Source organism: Thermobia domestica, chromosome 16, assembly GCF_964235325.1.
Source record: "Thermobia domestica chromosome 16, izTheDome1.hap1.1, whole genome shotgun sequence".
NCBI lineage: Eukaryota > Metazoa > Arthropoda > Insecta > Zygentoma > Lepismatidae > Thermobia > Thermobia domestica.
The window spans coordinates 115,115,965-115,123,860 of NC_137469.1; the positions used below are offsets into that span (position 1 = coordinate 115,115,965).

Here is a 7,896-nt window from a genome sequence, read left to right on the forward strand (position 1 = left end):
GATTATTATACACTTAAGATCCTGACTTAGTAAAAATAATACAATATTTACCATTTTTGTTTTGCTTGTTTATTCATAAGTGAAAGGAGATGATGATATGTAACTTATCACAATCATAGATAATGTTATTCTACAATAGAGAATATGAACTTGAAGGCTTTCCAAGGCGTTATCCACAGTGTTGCTAGAAAAACAACACCCCAAAAATCAAGGTTAAGATAGCGACTAGAGGAACGATCTCAACTGCATTTGGTTACGTATCACGTTGGTTTGATTTCCTGTGAACTATTTTTTTAAATAACATTATTATTTACTTGCAGTTTTAATAACTGTATGTTAAAACTATTTTGTTTATTACAAACTAAATACGACTATTATTTAAAAAGTAGTTCACAGGAAACCAAAAGAACATGATAATGCAGTTGAGTTCGTTCCTCTAGTCGCCACCTATAAAATATTTTTAGTAAGCCAGGCTCTTAAGGTCCATTCCTATATACCCAGTCCCTGCGCTGTTTCAAATGTAAACACTTTGGTCAAACCAGCTAGTCATGTATTACAAGTGCTACTAATTATGCGAATTGTGGCAATTATAGTCATGCTGTGGAGACCTCTACTGTGACTAACTAAGCCCTTTTGTGTGACCTGCAAGAGCTAAAATAGTGCATGGTCTTGAGACTGTCTAGAATTTCAACGTGACAAACGTATCCAAAAGCTAATAATTGTTGAGAAAATTGCTTCCCATGCTAAGCCTTGCTTAAAGGAAAGCAACCCTTCCTCACTTTTTTTGTTCTTTGCTATTGTTGCAACTATTTCTTGTAAATCTGTGGTAAATCTGACATTTCCTCCCAAACAGATCTTTTTCCCGATCAAAGTCCAGAAATTCTGAACCCAATCTCATCGACGAACTAACTCGCCGAAACCCCATGTTTTTTTTTATTAGTGGTGACGCAACTGATCTTGTATGAGACTAAATATAGAAACTCAGGCCACAGTTACATGCACTAGGTAACCCCCAAATTTCCACGTGTTTGTTTTAGTTGTAGTCTTCGGCGAATTCCAGTTTATCGTCACTTATCTTATATGACCGGCGTAAAATTTAGACAGTATATACTGCAGCTCAATGATACAGCTCTTTTCCCGAAATGAGAAAAATGCACACTCTTTGTAAACTAGCTTCTTTGAAATCTGATATGAAGGAAGACGAACTTACTGATATTGAGAGGACAATAGTTACCTGTGGAAAGATTCGCTTTCAACGGCGAATTCTAATCTTTTGTTTCTTTGGATATTATTATTGCTAAGTATTTTCATTGTTGCTACAATTATTAGTATTTATTTTTCTTGTTCTATATTTTTTATTACTACTATTTATTGTTACAATTATTGTTATTGATATATATTTTCTCTATTCTTATTAGTATTAGTCTTTATTTTCATTATTATATATTTGTTATTCCTATTTAGTTCTTTTTTTTGGTTTTTTAATCTATTTTTGTAAAGCTTTTCTTTTATTTTTCCTTCGTTTTTAAATTTTATTTAGGGTAGCCCGAGTTTATGAGCAATCCGGTTAAGCGTGACGGGGACAAATAGCCTCGACGCTAAAGTTCCCGTAAAACACAACAAATCAATCGATCAATTTGTTTGTGTATTTATTCTTTGGTTGTGTAACCAATGCCGATATTAAAGTTAGACTAGAAATGATGTAAGACGATTAGAATCCGCATAAATTACTGTGTCTTAATAGACGTACGGATTTTGAAGTATATGTTCTGAATCGAGCTATTTCAATGTTGCTATGGCAAAACTCGTTTGCTTGTCAATATTTCATTATGAATGCATGTTATGCAATACAATTTCCAGTAATATAAGATATTGTAATAAACGGCGTCTGTTTCTAATAACACGGACCATTTTCAATCTGGAGATAAATTGACCTCATACTATTTTCAGCATAATTTTTTTTCATTGTACCACAGGAGGACTAATACTGATATATAAAAACCTGTACTACAATTAAGACAAGGATATTGTGTACAAATCGATATAACATGATTGCTGCTGGACAAAATGATAGATGAATAGGCAATAGTAATTGTATTTATATAATAAAATGTTTTGTGTGGGGTAAAAAAGGGAGTATTCTGCCTTTGATTCCCCGTAATGGTGAATGAATGACTTTTATATTGATCTACTGTTGTAAAGGAAATAAATGAGATAAGATACTAATGAGATGGTGTCCACATGAACTTAATGCAAGCCCTTACTCCTCCAATGCAGAAGAGGGAAAGATGGATTGACCTTTAGTGGTGTTTTTTGCACAATCGTTATATTATGATTACAACATACAGCTTACCGGGCTCAGAAATAAAGGAGTCCACACCGGGTATCGAAACCTCGTATCCACCAACAATGTCACGCAGGCTGACCACATAGCCACAGTGAAGTTCACGATACGCATCAAAGCACTTTCACCAAGGCAACGCTTCTCCTAATTGATGTTTTCGAAAATATTGTAAAACATTGTGTTTTCTATCGTATTTTTTTAAATGTGAAAATTCTTTATATTTATTATTCATGTTTCTATTTGTTAAGATTGCCACATGAGATACAAAGCTTTATTTTCTTAGTTTCAGTTAAATTAATCTTAATTTTCGTAGAAAATCTTATTCATTAACAGTTTGAATGTGATTGATGATTTAACTTAAATATTTCAATAGATAATCTCATGTCATTACTTATTCTTTTGTGAGAAGTTTTTAGTTTGCTTAAGTAATTGCATACTGGTCAACTTGGCTTTGAAATAAAATGCATATTTTTATTTCGTATGGAAACTATTTAGATGACCATTTTGGCTTTTCTGGTTTTGGTTATGCGATTACATTATATACGTTGGCATTCTCCGCATACATTAGTTTTTCAGCACATCAAATTATAGTCCAAAAACAGCTTGCCTTTCTTCTGTTTATCAACACAAGTTACTATAAAAGGAACATTCTTATGTTGTCTCTCATCCGTATGAAATTACGGAGCTGTCACGAGACCAATTTAATGCATTAATTTCTTTTAATTATCGGAAAGAGATTTTAACTCAAAAAGGATTTATTGCCATTCTTAACGTTACTAAAGTATATTCTAATGAACATTATCTAACAGACTAAATTAAATGAAACACATGACTTCGAAAGTCGTTGTAAACGATTAGTAATGCAAGTTCTTTAAAATAGTGATCTACATTTTGTTTATAAATAAATTTATAATACATATTGTTTACCTCCAATTATTGTTATTGATATTATATTCCTAAATGTGAAATGGAGACGTTTACTACAAGATACTAGAACGATTGTATGGTTTATAAATTCAGAAACTGAAGCAAAGGAAAAATTGGTTCATGATGTCAAAATCTACCAACTACTTGAAATTTCTCTGCTCCTACGAAGGAAAGGAAAACACTGTTATAATTGAAACACTGATGACGACAAAATATCTTTTGGATAGATAATTTTACGAAATTTATGAATAATATTCCTTGATGAGGTACGATAGATCTTGGTAGTATAAATTGAAGTCAAAACGCTAGTTAAATATTTCTCAAGAAAATGTGGCAAGTGGACAAGAACAGATAATTTAACCTAAATCCACACTCTTGAATAGGAAAATAGTAATTAAAAGGTTATAGCGCGTAACGTTTTTATGACAGAAACGAATTATATTCTGGGAAAAAGTACAACTTAATTAGTGTTGTTCATAAGCAATTTCACTACGTCACTATTATACTTAACTAATTGCAAAATTTGATTAGACAATGTTATCATTGTACAAGAGATAAGAAAGAAATTATGCATTTCAATGAAAATTCAGTTTGTGTAATTAAAATTACTAATCTTTTTGCGTAAAATTACTAACCTTTTTTCTTGAACAGAATGTAAAAATGTATTTAACACAATTTCTTCAATTTGCCTCAATAATTTGAAAGAAATGTGAAATATTGACCAAAATTAGACTTTATTTTAATATTTCAGTCAAGTATATTAGTACGCTAAATAACAAACAGTACATTTATTGAATTTACTCAAGGATTATGTTTAACGTTTTGATTTAGGATTGACGATTTAGATATCTGGGCTTTCGGCTTCAATGGCCATTTAGCCCATCACTGTTGAGGGATGACTTCCCTCGGTGAGCACACTATTCGAGGAAAGGGAGTGGCCTGGGGCTATAAGTTAAGTTCCACCCCGGCATTTGCCTGGTGTGAATGAGAAAAACCCAGGAAAACCTCATTTAGGTTGGCTGGCTTCAAAAAGCTTTTTACAATCAACGTATATAATATTATAATGAGCGTATCTTATAATGAAGGCATAGTTTCAGTTTTCCTATAAAGGTGCAAACATATTAGAACATATTGTACCATAAACTATGCAAATTTGAAAAAAATAAATAGCATTTGAAATATAGTTACAAGATTCTATTAGAATGTTCATTAAGAGTGAAACTGATCTGATAGAGAGAAAAAAATATAACTGATGAAGGAGTATGCCAAAAAAATCTTTTTAAATATTTTTTAAGTTTAGATTTCTGACGATTTTGAAAATTTGAAAACATAGATTTTGTCTTTTATAATATCACCTTTTGCAATGCTCCTTACTTCTAAGCCATAACAAGTTGGAGTATAAATTTCTTTGAAGCCCTGTTCAGTTTGGATTTGTGTATTTGGCGAATATTAATTGAAGCAGTAGAAGTTGATACCCATCTTATACTCAGATTTCGGCTATGATTTTCTGATCGTGTTAAACTAACCTATGTAACCTTCATCCCCCAATGGAACGCAAGTAGCACTGCTAGTCGTGAGTAAGACTGATCTATACCCGCACCTCAGAAACAGAAATACAATTAGGAATCAGAAACGGGAGGAAAGACAAAAAGCCGACTATAAAGCAGATTATTATTTTAGAACGAGTGTATTATATTTTTGTTACAAATTAAAAAAAAAAGTCGTGTCACTGAAATATGATAACACATTTATTTTATTACTTCTATACACATAAATTTTATTCAACAAATTAATAACATATTTTCTTGTTCAAATGATGATATTTGAAAAATATATTGCAAAGTAATGGGAAGAGACAATGAATGAGCCTCAAACGAAATAAATCTAAACCTAACAAAGGGAAGGCTGAAAACAAGTAACACGTCGTTTCACTAACAGCATACGGCCTACACAACTCCTGAGTAACACAGGACAAAAAGAAAACAAAGCAATGTATTTCTTATCGCGAGTAACAGACACACACAAACACTACTCCATTCAAACTGGTCTACAATCCAGTCACGAAGAGAACACAACACTGAACGAACATAATGTACTTAAATAAACAAAGAAATTCAAGCAAATACTGAAATAAATAAATATATTACACCAAAGGTCATACATTCAAGACATTCATTCTGCTTGGCAACATTCCTCGCACTTTCGATACTAATCGTACTCGGAAAACAACAAACTTTACGAATCAGGAAATAACACTACTAATAACTATAACTCGACAAGTTTCAAACCAAGATGCGCAGATCGCTACGGAGCACTTCGTATTCCGCCATCCTCCCCAATACTCTTCCATCCACTGGTCTGGCTTTGAAAGTTCCAGTGATACTAACTCAGCAAACTTATGTTACAACAAATATCACCTGCTAAAATAAATATTACCATGTAGCGTTAGAGTACCGACTCGTAATTCTCATATCAGTGGTCCATTTCATTTAATCCCGCTTTTGAAAATGCGTTGCGGTGGTAGCTCTTCGTATTCTACGGTAGTATATTCACGTATGTTCGTTATTAAGCTTTATAACGAAGAGAAACCAAAAGGCGAATGACTTAATTTTCTAGATGCCACATTAAAGACTGACCTGACAGCCGAGCCTACTAGAACATTACGATACTGAACCAGGGGCGAATACAGAACGGGGGCGCATCTTTCTGAAAGGGAAATATTTCTGTCTTACTTCAATGAGACGAGTTGACAAAAGTATTTTTGTCAATATAAGACAACAAATAAGCTGCTTTCAGTCTATTGTTAGTACAAACTATGTCTCAAGTGTTATAATATTTAACATTTTGCGGCCCCATCCTTCTCAGTAAGAATGAATAATTATTCTCCTTCCAAGGCTGAAGATACTTGTGCAAAAAAAGAAAAAAACTATAACAATGATAATTAGTAGAGAAAACTTTGTTCAACGATTTCTTTTATTTCAGCTAGTTCCTTTTCCAGAAGTGCTTATCAAAATATTTGGCACAGTTACAATTAAAATATTTGATTTAATCATCACCCTAGGTATACGATCGAGACGAGACGAGACATAATTTTTACGAAAAGATTCGAGACGATACAAAATTCTTGCAATAGAAACATACATTTTTCGAGACGAGATATCACTTCTACAAAATAGTTTCGATACGAGATAACTTCAAAATTTGTGTCGTGCGCATCACTAATCAATTCAGTAAAAATATAAATTTAAGTTTATTATTCTATAAAGCAGGGTGTTCACGGTGGATAAATGTGTAAGCTCGTCGTCTTGTAATCAAGGCATCCCAGGTTCGATGGGGATACGAGTGGTTCGGATCTCACTTTAAACTGTAGACCTCGTCGTTAGGACGTCATTTTCATCTCATGGAAGGCAATAGCAAACCACCATGGGTTAACCTTTCACAGGGAGCTGCTGCAGGTCAAAGACCTCCCTTCAGGCAGAACACGTCATCATAATCATCATTCTGTATAGGCTTATATAAAGACGTTTCCTTCTAACCATAGCTCTGTAATAATAAAATGGAGTGAAATATTCAGTTTAACATCCCACGATTATGCATCGAGGCTAAGGGGGACGGTGTGATGAGGAATGAGTGAAATGGTGGAATGAAGAAAGTGAGAGTAAACAGGAGAACCCCGAGAAAACCCACGCACACGGTGTTTGTCCACCACAAAGCCCACTTGGCGCGAACTGGGATCGAACCAGGGACCCCACGCACCAAAGGCGAACGCTCTACCACTGAGCCACCACGGCCCCTTGTAGCTGTGTCATAATTGGGAATTTTTAAAGTCCGAATCTTACTTTTTTTAGTAGGTAAGCAACCTCTTTTAATATTCTTTTAATATTCAAAGAGAAAATATTAAAATGCATTAACAATTTAAAACAGTCAATATACAGCATTTACACTCAAATGTCGTAGAAAATCCTCAGACCATTTCGCTCCCTGCAGATTGCAACACTGCAAAACATCATTGTCGCGGAGAAGGGAGTGGGGAAATGTAGGATTAGGTGCGCAACAGCTAGGCTGCAGCGTTCTGTTTACAAACTTGTTCACTTATAACTAACTCTATGACCTATGGAATCCGGAGGTTCAATGCCGCGTTCACAAGAGCTCTCCACTGACTTCTATCCTTAGCTAACTGCATCCAGTTTCTACTTTGTATTCCAACCTCTGCGAGATCCATCTTAATATTGTCCTCCCATCTGCGCCTAGGTCTTCCTAACGGTCGTTTTCCGTTTGGTCTTCCAGTCAAGACTTTGAAAGCGTTTCTACTTTCCTCCATTCTAGCTACATGACCCGCCCACCTAAGCCTCTAGACTTGACGACCCTAACATTGTTGGGTGAACCATATAAATTATGTAGTTCCTAGTTATGAAGTTTCCGCCATTCCCCATTTCCGTTCCTCTTTGGTCCGAATATTCGTCTCAGGATCTTGTTCTCAATCCTTTCAGTCTATGTTCTTCCCTCAGAGTAAGTGACCATGTTTCGCTGCCATACAGAACAACAGGCATGACTATCGTTTTATATGGTTTAAGCTTCAAATTTCTCGACAGAATTCGCGACGACAAGAGATTTTGAACCGAATA

At 34.4% G+C, this 7,896-nt stretch overlaps 1 non-coding gene across 1 annotated transcript; it reads right to left on the minus strand.

Annotated features, from left to right (window-relative positions):
• Positions 1–6,990: 6,990 nt before the first annotated feature.
• Positions 6,991–7,063, minus strand: TRNAQ-UUG (transfer RNA glutamine (anticodon UUG)). The gene has a single exon. It is a non-coding gene; the product is annotated as a tRNA-Gln (tRNA).
• Between the last annotated feature and the right edge of the window lie 833 nt (positions 7,064–7,896).